Source organism: Castanea sativa, chromosome 5, assembly GCF_040712315.1.
Source record: "Castanea sativa cultivar Marrone di Chiusa Pesio chromosome 5, ASM4071231v1".
NCBI lineage: Eukaryota > Viridiplantae > Streptophyta > Magnoliopsida > Fagales > Fagaceae > Castanea > Castanea sativa.
Genome location: NC_134017.1, coordinates 68,105,593 through 68,126,478, shown reverse-complemented (window position 1 = coordinate 68,126,478; position 20,886 = coordinate 68,105,593).

Here is a 20,886-nt window from a genome sequence, read left to right as displayed (position 1 = left end):
GAAACAAATCAACAATACGTACACTATACACCAATTAACAAGCTTTAGAAATAGCAGAAAATAATAGAGAGAGAGAGGCAGTAATTGTAGAAATATAAGAAATCTCTAGTAGCAAGAGTTGAATTTTTTGGGAGTTTTTTATAATTAAACGTATCACGTTGGGAAAAGAATAGGGATTACAGGGCTTTTGACGAGTAATATATTTAATTTTCATTTTAAAGAATATTGAAGACATTTAACCATAGAAAATGAATATTTTTTCAAAGTATTTTTGTGTATAATAAATAAGAGTTGATGTATAATATATGGTATAGTATGTTTACTTCACTGGCTATGATACTAGACACAATAAGTTGATGTTTGGCCCCCCCTCAAAAAAAAAAAAAAAAGTTGATGTTTGGCATAATGAATACATTTCCAAATTTTTTATGAAATAATCTGCATTTATAATATTTGCTAGTGCTATATAAATTTCGGTTTTTGGTGTATTTTTCATATAGGCTTTGATTGCTTTAAATTCAATAGTATTCACACTCTTTCACATTATGTCCACACTCTTTTATATCATGTATAATATGTGAACATCTTACGTAAAAATATGAATATTGTGTTAAACAACCTTTCATATAATGAATTTTGCAGTTTTTTTTTTAAATTTATTTTCTAGAGCCAAAATAAGAATCCCAAAATCTAAGGTTATGTTTGGTAACAATTTTTTATTTTCAAAAATTTGTTTTTGGGAATATACAGAAAAAACAATTTTCTTGTATTTTTTAAATTAAAAACATGTATGGTTAGTTGAAATTGAAAAGATAGCTTTTTGAAGAAAAAAAAATACTAAAATATGTTGTTACTAGGATTTGAACTCTAATACTAACTCATTAAATGAGATAGATTCATTAAATTAAATGCGGATTTTCATTAACTTTTGAAAATTAAAAACTGAAAACAGTTTTTTGAATGTTTTCAGTTTCCTTAATATATTGAGTTTTGAAAATAGTTTTTGTTTTTCGTCCGTTTTAGGTTCCCAAACAAGTTTTTTAGTCTCAAAATTAGAAAATTGTTTTTGAAAACAAAAAATAAGGGAGAAAGACAATTACCAAACATACCCTAGGGATTTTCACTTTAATTCTCATTCTTTATTTTGTTTTAAGTCTTTTCTCTCTCATTATTTCTTCTTCACTCTTTTTTCTCCTTTCTTTTTCTCTCTTCTATTTTGATTCTCTTTATAATCTCTCTCCTCGCTTTTTTTCCCCAATTATTCGGTATACATGATTTACATTGTAAAATTCAAATTTATATTCCATTTTATCCATGGACAATGACAAGTATATTTTGGTTCTCTTTATAATCTCCCTCTCTCTTAGTTTTTTTATGCTTTTTTTCAATGGAAACTGTAGTTATGACACCAATAAATAAAAAGAAGTATTGCATCCACAATATTTTCACAACAAATCATAAATGATTAGTTGTTATTGGTTCAAATTTGAACCTATCACTGAGTCCATTTTTTTTCCTTATAATAACAACCTACAACAACCTGTCACTTAAGATTTATTGTGAAAATATTGTGAACATAGTATTTCTCATCAATAAGCCATAAATGTGGCTCTGACACGATGAATAGCCAAGTGGAATGCATGCTGCAAATATAGGAGGATAACAAATGGTCCAAACTCTAAACCAATAATAGTCCCATGTCTCCAACCGTGCAAATAATTTAGCTATACATAAAATGAGAGAGAGTTGGGTGGAAACGATAGGATATGGTGCCTCTCATATAGGGGGTTGTAGATGTTTTTAATTCGGGCTTACTCGGGTTGTACTCTAACATGCTTTTTCCTGAATCTTTTGTTGCTCTCTTGCTAATGAATCGGGTCCTTTATTATAAGGGGGTATTGGGGATTGTGATGGATAATAGAGAAGCTGAGTGGTCAAAGTCTGGTTCTCTTTGTGTAGTAAATACATGCAACTGAGAAAAGGGAACCATGTCTGTGTGTTCAAGTTAAGCCAATTACCAAATCCATTCGGATTTTCTGCTGAGCAAACTTCAGTTTTTGTTTTGTAAAGTAAGGGTTGTGCTTAGAAGTGCTCAAGTCTACTGAGTTTTGTTGGGCTTCTTGTTGGTTTAGCAGTAATTGGACCAAACCCCAAAGGTCCAAATTAAGTACAGTATCTTCGAGTGGTTTTTTAAGGAAAATTTGTGTTTCGTTTAGGTTGAGGGGAATAAAGCAGAGTATAGTAGATTTGACTTAAAATTAGTCTATTTTCAGTCAATTCTACTATACTCTCCTCTACTCTCCCTCTTTTTCCTTTCAATCCAAACAGGCCCTTATATCAAATTATCTACTGGGGCTGACTCGCATATTAATTATGATCCAACCTTTTCCATATACAATTTGGGTATTCCTTTTTAGCAATTTGGGCTGTCCGCAGAAGAAAAATATTACGATGTCTATTTTTAGAGATAATACCGATGACAAAAGACAACATAGAAAGTCCAGATTGGAAAAGGAAAAATGATGTTATTTCAAACAAAAAAAAAAAAAATCAATGTCAACACTTTAGTGCACTTTTGTTAAACTGTAATAGTAAATTAGTGATTACATAATAAGAATAGGAATAGCTATTATTATAAAGAATACACTATGTTATTATAGAATAATTATTATTATTCATTTGTTTGGTGATAATACAAGGATTTTTTTTTAATAACAGTAATACTCACGAAAATAGTAATATTAGTATTTTAAACCGGGTTTATAATATATTATTTAATCAGAGTACAACTACAAAAGAATTTAACTTTTATAGTTGTAGATTAGGGTTATAAACAGCAATTACTATGATAACACAGGAATAAAATCATGACTTTGTAATCCATATGTTTGGTACAACATCTTAAGACCATGGAAATAAAATGCCCTTATTAGAGCATTCTGATCAATTTGTAGTAGGTTTCAATTAGCTCAACTGGTAAAATATTTAATGGTTGAATAATAGATATGAGGTTTGTAAGTGCACAATTGCACCTGGACCCAAAGACAATCACGGGCTCAGGCCCAATGAGCCCTAAACAATGAAATTTGTAGAGTGTGGGCTTGAAATCTAGATTAGAAGTACTGAGAACTTGATAACAGGCTAAAAGTTACAAACACTTGTAAATAATAAACGATAATTGCAAATAGACCTCCTCGGACGTGAGCCGAGGACTACTTCTGTATTATTTCTCTTTCTTTCTTAAAGGTTACAATTCTTCTTTTCTTTCTTTTGTTTCTTGGACCCCCCCTTTCTTTGGCGTTCATCCCCCTTAAATACTTCTTTCCTGATGTTTTATCCACGTGTTGCTCCAACCCCCTCCCCTCTAGATATTTCTTTTCTTAGTGCCTTTGAATAGTGACCAGAAGTTTCAGTTCTACTGTTTAGGGGTCACTTCCCCATTAATGCGGCCAGGGAGGTAGGTGCAGAGTCTTTAATGTAGAGATGGCAGCCTTTTCTTTTGGTATTTTTCTAGCACCGATGTACCTCGAAGGTTCAGGGTTTCCCCCCTTTAACCAACAGTCTTTCCAGAATATTGCCTTGACCTTCATAGTGAAGTTTCGAGTTCTCCTGGGTCTATCCAAGGAGAAACTTACCCTCGGATATGTCCTCGGACCCTCGGCGTATGGACCGATTCGCAGTACTAACAGATTCTTAACTTAAGAGCAGGTCGGCCCTCCTTGCTACAGCCCAAAGGCCCATATGCCCACTTGGGTCTTTTTACTCCCCACAAGGTTCAATTCCCGCCTACATCAAAAATTAATTGGTGTCTTAGACTGATGATAAATATGGCAATCACCAAAAGTGAATGTCATAGGTTGAAACTCTATAAAATAAAATAAAAAATCAATTTGTATATAATAGGAAAAAAGTGTAAAATTTACACCGTTTTATCTAAAAATGATCCATATCAATCCGTATATCATTGTGTAAATTTACAAATTTGCCATAGTAACCGTGTAAATTTATACAGACACTGTTCATTTTATATTTAGTTATTTATTCTTTCTTCACAAATTTCAAGGATGAAGGAAGAGAGTTAACGAGAATGTATGTAGAGAAAGAAATATAATTTTAAAAAATCAACAAAAATTAATATTTTATAAAATCAAGTGTAAAGTAGATAATCAAATGATGGGTGTTTTGAAAAGTTAATAGGTAAATTAGAAAAAATAGATTTTTATGTTAAAATAGACAGAAATTTTTGTATGAATTGATACAAATGCCCTTATAAAATTACAAAAACACTTTAGATAAAAAAAAAAAAAAAAAAAAAAAAAAGCTTAATGACCCCAATCTTGAATGGATGACTTCCAACAAACCCAATCTCTTTTCTTTTTATTTTTTAGGAAAATTGCTTTCATTTAATTGCATTAAAATTAAGTAGTCTTCTATTTATATCCAATCTCTCTCCCTCAAACGGTTTTGCTTCTCTGCTTGTCCAGCTGCAAGCAAAATGACAAAACCTTCATGGTCATGCTCAATTCTTCTATTAAGTGTTCCACATTCGTAAAATTTTGCTGACAAACGCAATCTTGAATGATGGTAAAACACTCCCTAACGTGTAAACAAGCATTTTGTCCACATCGAAAAAAGCAGGGCATAAAGCAATGTATAAATCGCAATATGGAAAATTTGAAACTTTTGTGGGTAGTAGAAACAATAAGTCAATAAGTACACTTTACACCAATTAACAAGCTTATTAAATAATTGCAGAAATTAATAGAGAATGGGGCAGTTCTTGGGGAAATCACAGAGCTTTGATAATACTTGTAGATATATAGGAAAACTCTAGTAGCCGGAGTTGAATTTTTTGGGATTTTTTTTAATTAAACGTATTACGTTAGGAAAGGAATAGGGATTACAGGGCTTTTGATAAGTAATATCTAATTCTCATTTTAAATAATATTTTAAACATTTAACTATAGCAATTTCAAAAAAATTTCAAAATATTTTTGTGTACAATAAATAAGAGTTGATGTATAATATATGGTATAGTACGTGTAGTTCACTGGCTACGGTACTAAAGCACAATAAGTTGATGTTTCGCATAATGAATCCATTTCCCAAATTTTTAATGAAATAAACTGCTTTTATAAGATTTGATAGTGCTATATAAATTTTGGTTTTTGTGTATTTTTCATATGGGTTTTGATTGATTTACATTCAATACTATTCATACTCTTTCGTATCATATATAATATGTGAACATCTTATGTAAAAATGTAAATATTGTGTGAAACATTAACCTTTTCATATAATGAATTTTGCAATTTTTTTTAATTTTATATTCTAGAGCCAAAATGAGAATCCCAAAATCTAAGGATTTTCATTTTAATTCTCATTCTCATTCTCTATTAAAAAAAAAAGATGTATTTTCTCTTTCATTATTTCTAATTCTTCACTCTTTTTTCTCCTTTCTCTTTCTCTCTTCTATTTTGATTCTCTTTATAATCTCCATCTTCTCCCTTTTTCTCTCAATTATTTGGTATACATGATTTACATTGCAAAATTTAAATTTGTATTCCATTTTATCCATGGACAATGACAAAGTATATTTGCAATGAACTGATACTAGTACAACTATGTTCGACGTAGGTCCTTTCCTTGATGTTTCAGTGTGCATCATAAATGACCAATTCTGCTGTTCTTGTATCCTTTGAATTTTCAACCGCTCTAACTAGCCAATCATGCATGGCCCAGATATACTGTCCAAAACTATACTCATCAGTCATCAGTACCCTGAAGGCACTTCCAATCTCAATTCATGTGTTGTCATTCTCACACAGTTCCATGGAAGTGACTCATTTTGTCTAGAACTAGCTCTCCAAGATGCTTTTTGGAACTTCATGAATATTATAATCAACTTCAATTTCCTTGAGACTTGGCAGTCTATAAATAGAGGAAGAGCAAGCAATTATGTTCAAGGACCCAAGTAAAACAATAACTAGTTCTCTCACCTTAAGAACTCATTTTTGACAACTTCAAGAGCTAGCTTGCTTTATTTCCATGGCTTTCTTATTCTCAAGCTTCTTTAGTTGCTTCTCTGATTCTGGCAGCAAAATTGGATGTGAAGGAGAGGGTTGGGCACATAGCAAACGTAGTAGTAGCAAAGCTGAATCTGTTAATGAAGCCAAATCGAAGAACAAGTCTAAGAGAAGGCCCCCTCCAATTCCTGTATCTTACTTCCCCGTTGGGACACAATTTTCTCGCTTATGAGTCAGTCACAGAACATTCATAATGGAGGCCATGCACGGAATAGAACTTTGAGTTAGGAGGCCGGTTTTACTCTTAGCTGTGTGTGCGGTGGTTTCAACATCTGATTCTGCTATTTAGTTGATGAGATTTTTTTTTTTTTTTTTTTTTTTTTTTTTTTTTTTTTTTTTTTTTTTTTTTTTGTGGGTAAGAATAAAATTATCTTTGTTTAGAATTTTTTAAAGAGCTAAGTTATTTATTTTGGATAAAATTATTTAATTGAGCTTAATTTTTTTTTTTTTTTTAGTTTTATTGGTAATTTTTGTTGTTGAGTTTTTTTTTTTTCTTTGAGCTTGTATATTTTGTTTTAAATTTTAGATCTATAAATTTTTTTATGGTCACTAAAATGAGGAAAATGCTAGAGCTACAAGTTTTTTTTATAAATTATTGATATGATAAATGATTACTGGCAAGCAAAAAAATGATATGAGTAGTGTGCCCATATGCGAACCAATAAGAATTTGCTACAAAATCAGTTTATAAAAATGTTATAAAAAAGTTTGTGAGTATAACATTACTTTTAAAAGAATCAATAACATTATCAAAGAGAAATAAAATGTAATTTTGTTCTAATTGCTAAAATTAGTATAAGTATAGATAATAATTTTTTTTTTTAAATTAGGGGGGCCATTGCTCCCCTTGTCAAAGGGTGGTTCCCTCCCTGGCCATGCACCAGTTTACACAGCTCAATTACTTTTGATCGTGTGTGTCTTTTATTCTTTAATCAAATTCCTTATCATATATTTGGTAGAGAGATATGTAATTGCTATTGTTATAGTTTTTATATTCTTTTGAGGAAAGATGAAAGCTGGGATTATTTCATTTGTTTATTTGTTACTCCTATTCTCTATTATTGATGGTAACGCTAAGATCTTACCTGTAATGCATTTTGCAAATACCTTTCTTTCTTTGTTTTGTTTTTTTTTTTTTCTCCCAAAATGGAAATCCATTTATCAGAAGGCAAAAAAGAAAATTTTGCTTGACCCGGCTGGAAAGATAGGAAATAGTTTTTTTTTTTTTTTTTTAATTATTGGGTGATGTGGCTCGGACTTATACCCCAAGACTAGTTGGTCATCATCGGAGCCAGCCCTTGTGGGTCAAACAGAAACAGTCTTGAAGATAAGTTACAAATAGATGAGGAATTATTCACACCTCAAGAAACATATGTAGGTTTTAATGTTTGGAGATTAATTACCCGTACAAAACACCAATAAATTTCTACCTAACTGGAATTCAATTTTGATCGCATTCATGGTTTGATAACAAGAGATTTTACTTATGAGTTTGGCTTATCTCAGTATTTTTTTAACTGGAGGTATTTTTTTTGTTTTAAATACACAATAGCAATAAGTAGTAGGTTTTAATCTCCATATTTTACCTAGTTAACAAGTGATGTGCCAGATTCTTATTAAAACAAAAAAATATTTCAATTAAAAAAGTACCAGAAGTAAACCAAACATTTTACATCATTGAACCAACTTTTTTATTTTTTATTTTTGGAGAGAAACCAGTAATCAAATGAGCTAATTAGAATTCAAAAATATTTAAAATCCCTAGAACCCAAACAATCACCAACATCTTGCTACTAGTCAGGAAAATAATCAAATTCCTTTATCATTGAGCCGAAGAACTAAGAAGTATTATTAAAACACAGGTTTTTCATACATGTGGGCCGTTGTAGGAGAAAGCATAATATAAGGTATGGAACTCTGTCTGTTGTATGATTGGTATGCGGCCGAGGCCTCAAAAAAAGCCCAATGATAAAGGAGACTTTGTATTGGGCTTATTTACTGGAGTGGCCAGAGGGTGTTATTAAAAGTTACCGGTGTTTTCCAAAGTTACCATGGCCCCAAAAAAACCGGACTTGACTTTGGACCCGCTAATAAATAATGTTTATCAAATGTGGGTCTAGCTTGTCTTGGTCCAATTGGGTTTATTCTATTGTTGCACTGGCTGGCACATAGTTTCAAAGTCTACTTCATTAAAATATATATATATATATATATATATTAAAAGGGTCTACTTCATTATTATTCTTTTTTTTTTTGGTGAAAATGATGCTTTCATTAAAAACTAAAGAACAGAAACAACTCTATCAAAAGCCACCCTTGCACTATTTAAACTGAGTAAAAAGGAAACCTCAGTAGGGGGTCTAAATACACTACAAAATCTTGAGGGAGAAGAGCACCTCTTCTAGAAAGGGCATCCGCACATTTATTTGCTTCCTGGTAGCAATGTTGGACACGAACCATTGGAATTTATCGAAGTCCATCCTTGCAGTCACTGAAGAGAGCACCAAAACTATTGGGTTGAACACCATCCTTCTTCAACAGGTTCACAATCAGTTGAGCATCAAGTTCCACAATCACAGCTGGGAGTTTTAAGGAGATGCATAGTCTAATACCGTCCCTTAAAGCCCATAATTCAGCTGCAGCACTAGTAGTGCAGCCAACAGCCCTTGCATACCCTTTCACCTAAGAACCTTTGTCATCCCGAATTAAGCCACCTCCACCTGGCAGACCCGGGTTGCTAAGAGAAGAGCCATCAAAGTTAAGCTTGTGCCAATTTGATGGGGGTTTAATCCAGCTAACTTTAATGGAAGATTTGGCACGGGTCTGTTTCCCATTGGATCCAAGGAAAGCAAATTCAGTGGCTCTTGCTATTACATCAGATCTTAAATTACATGGCTGCCTCTCATTTCGAAAAATAACATTGTTACGCCTAATCCACAAAGACCAAATACCAAATACAAACAAAGTTCCCCAGCTAATATTAGAACAGGAGGAGATCCTGGAGCAGCAACAATTGATTTTAAGCCAATCCTTTAGGCCAGACCCGTAGAATAGAGAAGCAGAAAGAGGAGGGGCTAAGGAATTCCAAAAAACCTAGGCTTCTCGACAGTCCCTAAAAGCATGAGTGATGGTTTTAGAACCTTCATTACACAAGGGACACACATCAAGTATACTTAATCCCATGGTAGAGAGCACTCCACGGACCGATATACTTTGGAGGAAGCATTGCCATATAAAACACTGAATTTTAGGAATGGTGCTTACCTTCCAAATCCAATCACCATTAAAGGATACTGAGGACCAGCCCTTATTATCCAAGCATGCCAACCTGTAAGCTTCTTTGGAGTCAAAATGACCACTAGGAGAGGAACACCAAATAATGCGATTAGTACTTGAAGTCACAAAGGAAATAGGGGTAACTTTAATTTCCTGCACTAGGGAGGGAGGGAGGAATGGAGAAGGAAAGTTTTTGCCAATTCCAACTTGAATAATAAACCACATCCTTCAATAAAAGTCCATCCTCTTCACGATTAAGCGTCCCAACAATATGATTTCTAAGAGTGCCCTTATCCATCCATTTGTCATCCCATAGCAACAAGTTACTATCCCTTCCAACAGCCCACTTAGTCCCTTTATTAAAAACCTTCTCTCCCTTACGGATTGCTAACCATGTGGAGGAGCACGGTTTGCTCCTGGTGTTAAGGTTAAGGGCTCTTCGAGTGGAACGATATTTCTGAAGGACATTTGCCCAAATGGAAGTGTTTTCACCTTGCAGACGCCAATTAAGCTTGGCTAATAGGGCAATATTTTTTTTCCTTTGCTGCTTGAATTCCTAAACCACCTTCTTTCTTTGGCCTAGTGATCTTTTTCCAACTAATCAAATGAATCTTCTTCTTGGTTTCCGATGACCCCCAAAGGAAATTCCGGCTGATTCTATCCATACTTCATTTTATTCACTCTTTACTCTTTAGCTATATGGAACATAGCCAACCTATCATTGAAATTTTGTATCCTAATGCTTTTTCCCATTATCTATAAGAATATGAAGAATTTGAGAATGTTTTAAAGTATTAAACTTTGCCTATATCCTATGCTTCACTAGCGATTGGTTTGATGTTTATTATTATTATTATTATTATTATTATTATTATTATTATATAATCGAAGTCTCTGAAACTCTCATAATTTTTCACATCAGCATTTATTATTTTATTTAAAATAAATTATATATATTTTGTAAAAAGAGCTCTTTGTATTAAATAGGTAACTATACAAAGAATAGTATAGTTACCTATTTACAATAAAATATCTTTGTATACTATTCAAAGAATAGTGTACTATTTTTACAATTTGCCATACATTAGATTTCATTTATTAGTATAGTCTTTCGCGTTTTCTCAATGTATTAAAATACGTTTTCATAAAGCCATGTATAGCAGAGAATTTGAAATTAAATAGTTATAAAATTCATCAAATGGATTTTATCTTTAACTTATATATCTGTGTTGATAAAAGATAATTAATATTATCTTTATCTTCAACGTTGAGGTTGAAGTTGAATTGAGCTTGAATTCTGCATTGTAATTGAATAAAACATCAATACTCATCTGCCCCTCTCAGCCCTATATAAAACCTAACTCCTCTTTTCCAAGTTCGTAAGAAAAATACCCTAGTCGTAGCCACAGCCACAGCCGCAACCACAGCCACACATCGTGAGAATCCCCAATCCACCCCAATCCATAGACATGGCCACGGTTAACACTTCAACCAAATCTTGGTGGAATACCATTGCCAGCTGCATTGTGAATTACTGCCTTATACATAAAAGACTATAGCCATATTAGATGCTCTCCTTCCACATATTCATTATGGTATTTTTTATTTATTTTTAAAGATGCTTAAGCTTGAGCCATCATCACCTTTCTCTAAAATTTTGTCTTTTGAAAGTTTAGTTCTTTTTTGTCTATTAAAATTTCTTTCGTAAGTTATATGTATGGTTCCATTAATATTTCCAATCTTAAGTTGCTTTCAAGAAATTAAAGAAAAGTTTTTCTTTTGACTAATAACACACAAAGTGATGAAAACATGGTGAAGAACTTTTTTGTTAGAAGGTATTCAAAGCCAAGAAAGTCAAATTGTTTTTTATTCAATTTTTTTTTTTTCAAAACAGATGTTTAGCAAGTGATCTTTGCTATACAATCTTCTAACTCCAAAGTTCAAAGCAATGAACTTTTAGTTGTTGCTATTTTAATAGTTTATACTCTGTTGCCAGGATTTCATTAGTGGAAATTCAATTTCATTCCAGCCAAGCTCAATAGGGTTATTGTAATGTTAGCTAATTATGTAGGGTAAGGCTTTCTTCATTCTCATCATTTCTCTTTTATGTACATTGTTACAACATTATGTTCAAAATTCTAAATTCCTTGATGTGAGACTGGCAACTTTTTATATGAAATTCAATGAATCTTGGAAATTATAAATTAACATAAAAATGTAGCCCAAACAAGATGTTTAAATTTAAATTCCATCCCATCTCTCTCCTTTTGTGTCATTCCATTGGTTTTTTTTAAAAAAAAATTTATATATAATAATAATAATGATTTTTTTTTTTGGTTAATGAGAAATTGTAGGAATCAAATTATGAATATAAATATATATATATATATACACTACAATGACAAAACAATGGCACAATGGATGCAAATGGACAAAAATCTATATAGTTAAGGGTGGCTATCACAATGATAGATATGACACAGAATGTTTTTACAAGAAATGTACAACTTGTGTTTATGAAAATTTATATGTATTATTTTTGTGTTATTGCCTCTATGAAATTGTATATTTGTTGCATTAGGTTTCTGCTTTAAGTTTTTTCAAGTATTGTAGTTAAAGGTTGTATATTTTGCGTATTTGTACTATTAAAGTGTTGTCTAAACAAAAAAGAAGGAATGTTTAAGCATTTGGATTCTTATTTTCAAATAGGACAAAATTTAATTACAAAATTGGTTGTAGCCTTAGGCTATAACTGTACTCAATCTCTTTTTATTATAGGTGAATTTTGACAAATTCACCATTGGTTGTAGCTAAACTTTGTCCTTTCAAATATACCATGGAATGAGTCTTTTTTTCTTTTTTTTTTTTTTTTTTCATTTTTTGTTGTAGTTGTCTTTGGAGAATCTATCAAGAAAATTCAATACAATAATGTTCCTCTAGCAATTTGAGAACCTTTCCAAGCATGCACTTGCAAGCCTTTCCAACACATGTAAATTCCTTTATACAAATGTATCTTTCGTGTACTAACTCATTTGTTTTAGTCAATAACTTTTAGATGAAATGTGTGAACTTTTATTTTGAACAAAATTATTTATTTCCATTCATTTTCAAGTCATATTACCTTCAAGCAAGCTAAATATTTTTAATTTTTATTTAATTATCTCGTGCATCGCTCGGGTTAGCGACTAGTTATTATTATTATTATTTTATTTTACAGTAAAATGAAAGTTTTGAAATGGACATAGTGTATAGGTCCCAGCATCCCAACTCTTACATTTTTTTTTTTTTTTTTCTTTTGAAGTGTATAATTGATAATACAATGGCAGTGTGCATATCCAGAATGTGCAAACTATACATATATGGTTGGAACATCAATGTGTGCATTCTGGTTTCTAGATTCTTTAGCTATTTGTTGTGGTGTGGTGTAGTCGCTCTTCTTCTCTTCTAGATAATTAAGGATTATTCAACCCACATTTAATACTAGGGGATCATTTGTAATCCGCTTATTTTACTAAAAGTTTGAAACTGAATACATTTTACTGAAAATACTGTAAATAAATATAAAAGTTAACTAAAATAATACAGTGAAACTCATAAATAGTACCAAAATATGTAATAAGACCTATAAATAATAGTAAAAATAAACTAAATAATAAAATAAATTGACAAGAATAATTTTTACTAATCACACCTCTAACCGGTCCAAAAACCTTTGCCAAAATATCTAAGGAAGCCTGCACCCTCGGCCCACTGGGATTGTTTGTCACTTTGTTGCATGGCCCACCTTACCCTACTCCCTGTAAACTCACAAGTAACATTAAATTCGATTCACAGCTACTTATATATAAAATTAGCTTTCTTGTTGATTGTATGCAAGGCTACAACGGTGGGAAGAGCAGCAGTTTAGCTTGAGCAATAGGATTTTGGGTATATACACGTAAGCGGAGATCTTACAAGTAGGAAAAAATAAAAATTTTGAGTAATAATAATAATAATAATAATTGGACCAGATCCATTTATATAAAATTTTGGACTAATTTATGTTCATATTTGTTATAAAGGCTTGATTTGAAATCTCCTCAAAATGTTATCTCTCTACAAGTGTTTTAAGAGTTGTAGGTGGTGTTTAAGAAGGTTATCAAAAGTCTCTTTCACAATTGCAACTGGGACAAGTTTACACAAGTGTGCATCACACAAGGCATAGAAGAACGACGTAATTTGAGGTCTTCTGATTTATGAGCGTATAGGGGTGACATTTTATTCCTACGGAGGGACCTATGCATGACGTATAGGAGAAGGAAGAATCCATAGGTAGGGGGTAGCTAGCCTAGTAGGGACTTATTGTCCATGTATACAGATGTACATGACTAAAACTCTAGAACAAGGTTGTCAAAATCGAGATTCTACGTAGGATCGTGGGAGGTAGGTAGGATCGGAGATCGTAGGATCGGATCGTGAATCGTAAGATCCTACCTATTTTCAGATTTTAAGCAAAAAACCTATTGATAGTGACTTTGTATGTTATATAATTACTTAAAATATAAATCCATTCATTAAAAAAAAATTGCATCATAAAATGTAATTTGCACGCACTACATCGTTCTTATGTCATTCTAATGAAGCAAAATATATTTAACTTGTGACATAATGTATCTAAAAAGTTCAGTACATGTTTAATTAGCAACTAAGTACCAAAATATTATCTACACATATGAAAAATGTTTTCCAAATTCTAAGTTCCAAATCCAAAATAAGTAAGGCTAGTTAGCATATAAAAACTAGCTAACTACAATTTTACAATATGTAATCTAAAAGAAAATTTTTCAATCTAAGGTAAACTAGCTAATTAAATAATGAAGATCCTGTTTCATAATTTTTCAAATTTTACTTAATTTAGTTAACAAAATAGAAAAATAAAAACCTTAAAAGTTTTGTCAAAATCATATACGCAACACAACAATATGGAATTAAGCTAACAAAGTACAAATAAATGATAAACTACTAAGTACTAACTACCAAAACAAATTACCAGAAACCTTAAAGGCAGCAATGGCTCATGGCAACATTATTGAGAGGGTTGAGAGGTGCTGGGTTTTTGACTGAGTTTTTTTTTTTTTAAAACGTTAAACTTAAGTTAAGAAAGCTTAAAGGCAGTGATGGCTCACCATTAACAGGGCTGAAAGATGCTGTGTTTTTTACAAATGGCTAGTTATGGCATTTTTCACGTTTTATATTTTTGATAATATCGCAATCTCGATTGATCGAACTAGATGTCAAGCTTGAAATCGAAAATCTTATACGGTCTAGCCAGGAATCAAGCTAGCAGTCAAACTGATAGAAACTTTAGTTTTCTTGCTCTAAACTTGATTCTTTCTTGATCTGAACTTGGGTCTTTGTCTTGGACTATAAAATACATCTTTAACCCACTTAAGACACACCAAAAACACTATGAATTGATTACATTTATCATATTTGTCAACTACAAAAATATGGACTCTACAAAATGCATTTTCTTTTCTATGAAGTTAGAAACACCACTGTTGTGAGTACTAAAACTGTTATTTCTAAGGTAAAGTTCCTAAATCTAATGCTTTAATGACATTGGTTTCAATTGTGTGGTTTTATTTTTTATTTTTGGTTCTAAAATTGATATTTACTTTTTTAGGTCTTATTATTCTATGAAAAAAAATAGTTCTTCTTAACTCAATAAAAATAATCACTTCAAAATTATATAAAACATGGTTGCCTACAGATAGTGAAACACAAGTACATCATTAGATTTTATGTAACAACATTTGTGAAGGCGATACAAATAGATGATTAATTTAGCATAAGTATGTTAATATTAAAAGTGAATTGGCTTCTACAACAGTTTAAAAAAACAGGAACGGTTAAAGAAAGAAAAGGTTTTGTTTTTGAAAACATTAAACTTATACCATAGGTTTTTTTGAGATTTTATGTTGACATAGGGGTAAATTTGGGACTTCAATTCATTATTGGGCTTCTAAAACCTGTTGGGCTTGTGGGTTTAGGTTTACCCAAATGAATCCCACTTAAAAAAAAAAAAAAAAATTCAAGCCAAATGGTAGGATCGGTAGGATCGGTAGAATCCCATACGATCCTACGATCCTATACAATTCTACACGATCCTACCTACGATCCTAACATTTTTGCGATCCTGCTACGATTTAAAATTTTTTGGTGAGGTGGGATCGTAAAATCGTGCGATTCTACGATCTGGATCGCGATTTTGACAACCATGCTCTAGAAGTCTCACACAGAAAAAATAAAGGATTTGAGAAACTAATATAATATAATTTGACCCAAACTTGAACTTTTGAATTAAGCTATGTTTTTATATGCTATATTAATTAGTATATAACTCATACAAATGCATTTAAAATTAAACACGATTTTTATTATAGAAATATAAATAATTAGTCAAATTATTAGGAAAAAAAGGCGTGTAATACATGTATATGTATGGGTATATTTAAATTAAACATAATTGTTATCATAATAATATAAATAATTAGTCAAATTATTTTTTTTAAGTGAACATAATTAGTCACATATTAAAATTCTTACTCAAATTTAATACTACTTATTATAATTTTTTTTTAATTTTTAATAAGATAGAGTGTGTGGTGATTTTTATTGACTATGTGTGATTATTTTTTTTATATAGTTCATTAATATTAGGTTCTTAGTATTTTGTACTCGTTAACTCACTTGGTACAAATATTTAATTTTTTTTTTTTGAGAAAGAAGATTAAAAAAAACTTAAGTGGACATATGACACAAACTCAAGATAAATTAATTAATTATAGTGTGGTCTCCAGATAAATTTAGACATGTGGTGCAAAATTAGATTCTAATTTCAAATTATAATTAAATTTTCTTTAAGCTTTGCCTAGGAGTGTCCACATAAGTTTGTTAAGGTGTCTACACAGGAATAAAAACCTTTTTTATATTCTGTCGAGAGTTCGGATTGCTCCACCTAAGGTTTTTAGTCTAGTATCCAGTTACAGAAGCAACCCCATAGGTTTTCGCTTTTGCATCTCTCTAAAATTGCAGTCATGATAAAATCTTTATATATATATATATATAGATGTCCGAATTTGAGTCTCCTTAAGAAGCTATCTCTCTAGTCACCTCTCATTATTCATTATATCTACAATTGCTTAGATAATAGAGAATGCAGAATATTTTTCTTTTCATATCTTACAAAAAACCTAACTTGGGATATACGGGATGCAAACAAAGAAAGAAAGAGCATAAATGGTCAACACACATACACAAACTTTATATTTCGTTGTTCATATATATACACACACACCCACCACCACCACCATATTGCTTGGACTATACGCATGTAAGAAATCACAATAAACAACAAACTAATGGACCATTTGGATTGAGGGGAGTGAGAGAAAGTAGAGTAGATTAGATTTAGCACAAACTTAGTTTATTTTTAGCCAACAATACTCTACTCCCCTCCTTCATCCTTCCATCCAAACAGGCTATAAGGTATCTAAAGTGAATTCAAATATGAAAATAATATACACTAAATAATTGAAAGAACACCAAATTTATTCCATCTAAAGCCTCCTTTTGGGGGATGGTAACCAAAACAGTAAAATAGGCTCCAAACATATCCCATCAATATGTTTCTAACAAGACCGCCATCATGACTACAGTCTACAGTTAACCAGAAACATTCATGCACGAGTTTATTAGTAAAATATTGACCCACCCCAACAACACCGAATTGGTTAGGTAAGTTCTAATCAGTAATCACAAACGTTTTAGCTACCAGGTGATATGTGTGCAGTGCCCAATATAAGAAAAACAAGAATGCAGACAATTCTCCGTTTTACGTTTAGGGTTGAAACTCTCTCTTATAGGTTTGTTGAAATCAATGAAATGTAGAAAAGTTCCCATATGTGTACATAGAAGGTTTATTACGTTTTCAAGTATAATTACTGCATAAGTTTCAACAAATAAAGTCGATAAAATATGGTCAAACATTCATGCACTATCAAAAAAGTATCAACCTAACAACAACAACAACAACAACAAAAGTGTTTTTTTTTTTTTTTTTCAAGTTTGGATTTGGTGTCAAAAACAACTTTAGTTAGGTGAAAAACGTGCAGTCATCATCATATGAAAATGAGGACAAAATGATGTAATTCAAAGATGCTGAAATTTCTTCTATATATGTATGTAAGAGCTGTCATTTAATCTTTGTTCTCCTCCAATAACAAAATATGTACTTTTTTAATTTCTTTAAAAAACGGGTCTTGAATCTTGATTGTCATCATATATGTTTAATGCTAACCTAATTATGGATTTCTCTATACTAATTTTGAAAAAGAAACAGGTCCCGCTTGCTATTGGGTGATTTTTAAAGTCTAAAGCTAAAATCTCTACACCTAACACAGCCAATGAGAATGAGTAATTGGAACAAAACTAGAGAAAAAATAAAGTTAGTTGAGGTCAAATTAAGGCATCATCTTCCATGGTTTTGTGAAGTGAGTTAAAAGAGAATTAAATGACGCATTGCTGGGTCAATATTAATCAAAGTAAAACTAGTATATATGGGAATCTATTACTTCTAGATCAACAATATTTTCTCACAGGCCAGGAATTATGGGTAGACCAATAAGCTAATACCATTTTTTTTTTCAATCGAATGTTCTACACTTGCATTAAGTCTATTAAACATTTTTTTTAAGATATTAAAATCATTTCATTCATTCACTTACTTGTTACTTTTCTTGAAAACACAATTAAAAATTGAAAGAAAAAAAAATATTAAAAATACTTAATTAGTTGACTAAATTAAATTGTAAATATGTTACTAAATTGGAATAAAAAAAAAAAAAAAGAATCTATGTCGTTCTTTTAATTTTGAATTTTTCATCCAAATCTGTAATACACCTATAACTATGTCTATTTGTGTTTTTTTTTTTTTTTTTTTCATTTTCATTTCCATTTATATGCTGAATTTTTTAAAAATGTATTAAAATGAAATACGCATAGATTTTGTACCGTACCATATTACCAACTATGCACCAAACTAGTTAGTTCGGTGCATAGTTGAATGTGATCCTTGAATGTAATTCCAAGATCGTGTTTGATGCTTTCTTGGGTTTATGCACATCATCTATGATTATCTTAAATATCTTAGTTGGGGTATCTCATCAACTCCAGAATTTTAGAGTAGCTCAAGTATCTTATGTGAGGCGTCAAAGTAATAAGTCAGTATATATTTTGGCTAAACATGTCAAAGATATAGTCAATAGTGATAATTTTGTAATTTGGATAGAAGAAAATCCATCGCTAATTGAGTTAGCTATTACTCATGATGTACTGAATTGATATTATTCATAATAAAGTTACAAGTTTCCTATAAACAAAAAAAAAAAAAACTATGCACCGAACTAGTTAGTTGATATTGGAGATTTTTAACTAATTAAATCTCCACCAAACTGGCCAAACATGCCAACCCCACAAAATGAGAGCATTCACTTTCAAGAGAAGCTCTGCATGTCTAAAAAGTAAAAGATCTCCTCCATACCATCCCATTCCTTAATTGGTTATGATTAAATTCGAGCCTAAAATTTTAGGTTTTTTTTTTTGATGAAAAGTGAAGCATGGTTAATATACAGAAGAAGAAAAGAAAATATATTACCTCGTTCCTATATCTATTCATAGGGTAATTAAACCTCAAATAATTTGTGGTTAGATGTTCTTTTTATAGTTAGGAAAGGTATCTCATTAACATGCAGGCTGTTACTGATTTTCCATTACCAACTTTTTTGTTGCCTATAGGGAGAGGGAGAGCAAAATTAATTTGCATTAACTTACAGCTAGGGTTGCCTAAATCACTTAGTATATTAATTATTAATTCTATGCTATTATTCACACAAAAAATAATTACTCAAACCAATAATATTGTTGGGTTTTCACCATTTGGAATTGGAAAGGGAGGATAATGTAGCGATGGGATATTCTTCTTTTTTGGCTGAATGTAGCGAAGGCATATTCATTGATTTTAAATCGTTACCAATTTGCTGCCAAATTGTCTCTAATTTTATTATTAGCAACAAAACAAGTCGTCAAGAGCAACTCACTAGTGCATGTGCCAATTGGGAAATTATTGTATACTTCCGAAGTATTATAAATATGTATTCCTTCCTCTCACATGAATGATGGGTCTCACTAATTAAATTTATGGTGGGACCCACCATTCATGTTAAAGGAGGGAGTAAACATTTATGGTACTCCGAAAGTACTTAATAATTTTCCGCGCCAATTTTACTTGAGTAAGAAATCAAAATTCTTCTTAGTTATACAATAGATAAGAAGAACAAAAAATCAAAAAATGTCAATTTTACTTGAGCCGGAAGGAATGGACAAAATTTCGTGTGACATGACATGAATTGTAATTCTATGGATGAAAGAAACAAAAAGTTTGAGGTTTTTTTTATTAGTATTGCACATGAAAGATTTTTACTTGTTTTTGGATTTTTGTTTGGGATAGCTTATTATACTTAAAAAATAAAAAATGAAAAAAGAAAAAGAAAGAAAAGAAGTTAGATAAAAGCACAATTGCATTGTGTTTGATTGTCTTTGACTTTTCTGTTTTGTTAAACAATTATCTTTGATTTCTAATTATTGTTGGGACGATTCTTCTCTTTGAAGGGCATGTTGAATTTGCTTGATGGGATGGTGGCATATCTAATCTTTGTTTTGTCCATATAACAAATCTCAACATTAAGCATCATTATTAAACTAATATAGCTTAGTTGGTGAAGATAATTCACAATTCAATGCATCTAATCATAACTCGGGAGTTCTGACATCCAATATTGATGTGAAAATGTAGGATAAACCGTTTCCTTTTATAACATGATATGAAGATGAAGGTGGATTTTAAGTGATAGTTTAATAATAATGGCATCTTCTATAATGTCTTATGCACCTCCCTCTCCCCTAATATCTAGCCACTACTTATTTAAAAAACATATATAGAACATGAAAATAAAATGGTTTCTTAGCCATAGTTTGGAAGGAGGGAAAAAATGGAATGAAATGGGTATGTGAAAATACTCATTTCTCTCTATCCCTCAAATTTTCATTCCCCCCAAAATTGGGAGAAATTGGAGGGAATAGAATCCGAATTAATGAATTGTTTACTAAAACTCCCAAAATAGTCCTATATATTTAGCAATTTATTTTAAAATAGGGCTCTAGTTGTAATATTTTTATAAAATGATTTCATTCATTTATCTCTATGTTACTCCCAAATAAGGTTATTTACCATCCATTTCTTTTCATCCTTTTATTTTAAAACATCCATATAAAGTTACTTAATTCCATTCTGTTTCTTTTTTTTCCATTCATTTCCTTTATTTAAATACATTTCATTTTATTATATTCATTTCAATCTCATTCCCTTATAAATTGTTCTCTCTCTCTCTCTCTATATATATATATATATATATATATATAAACA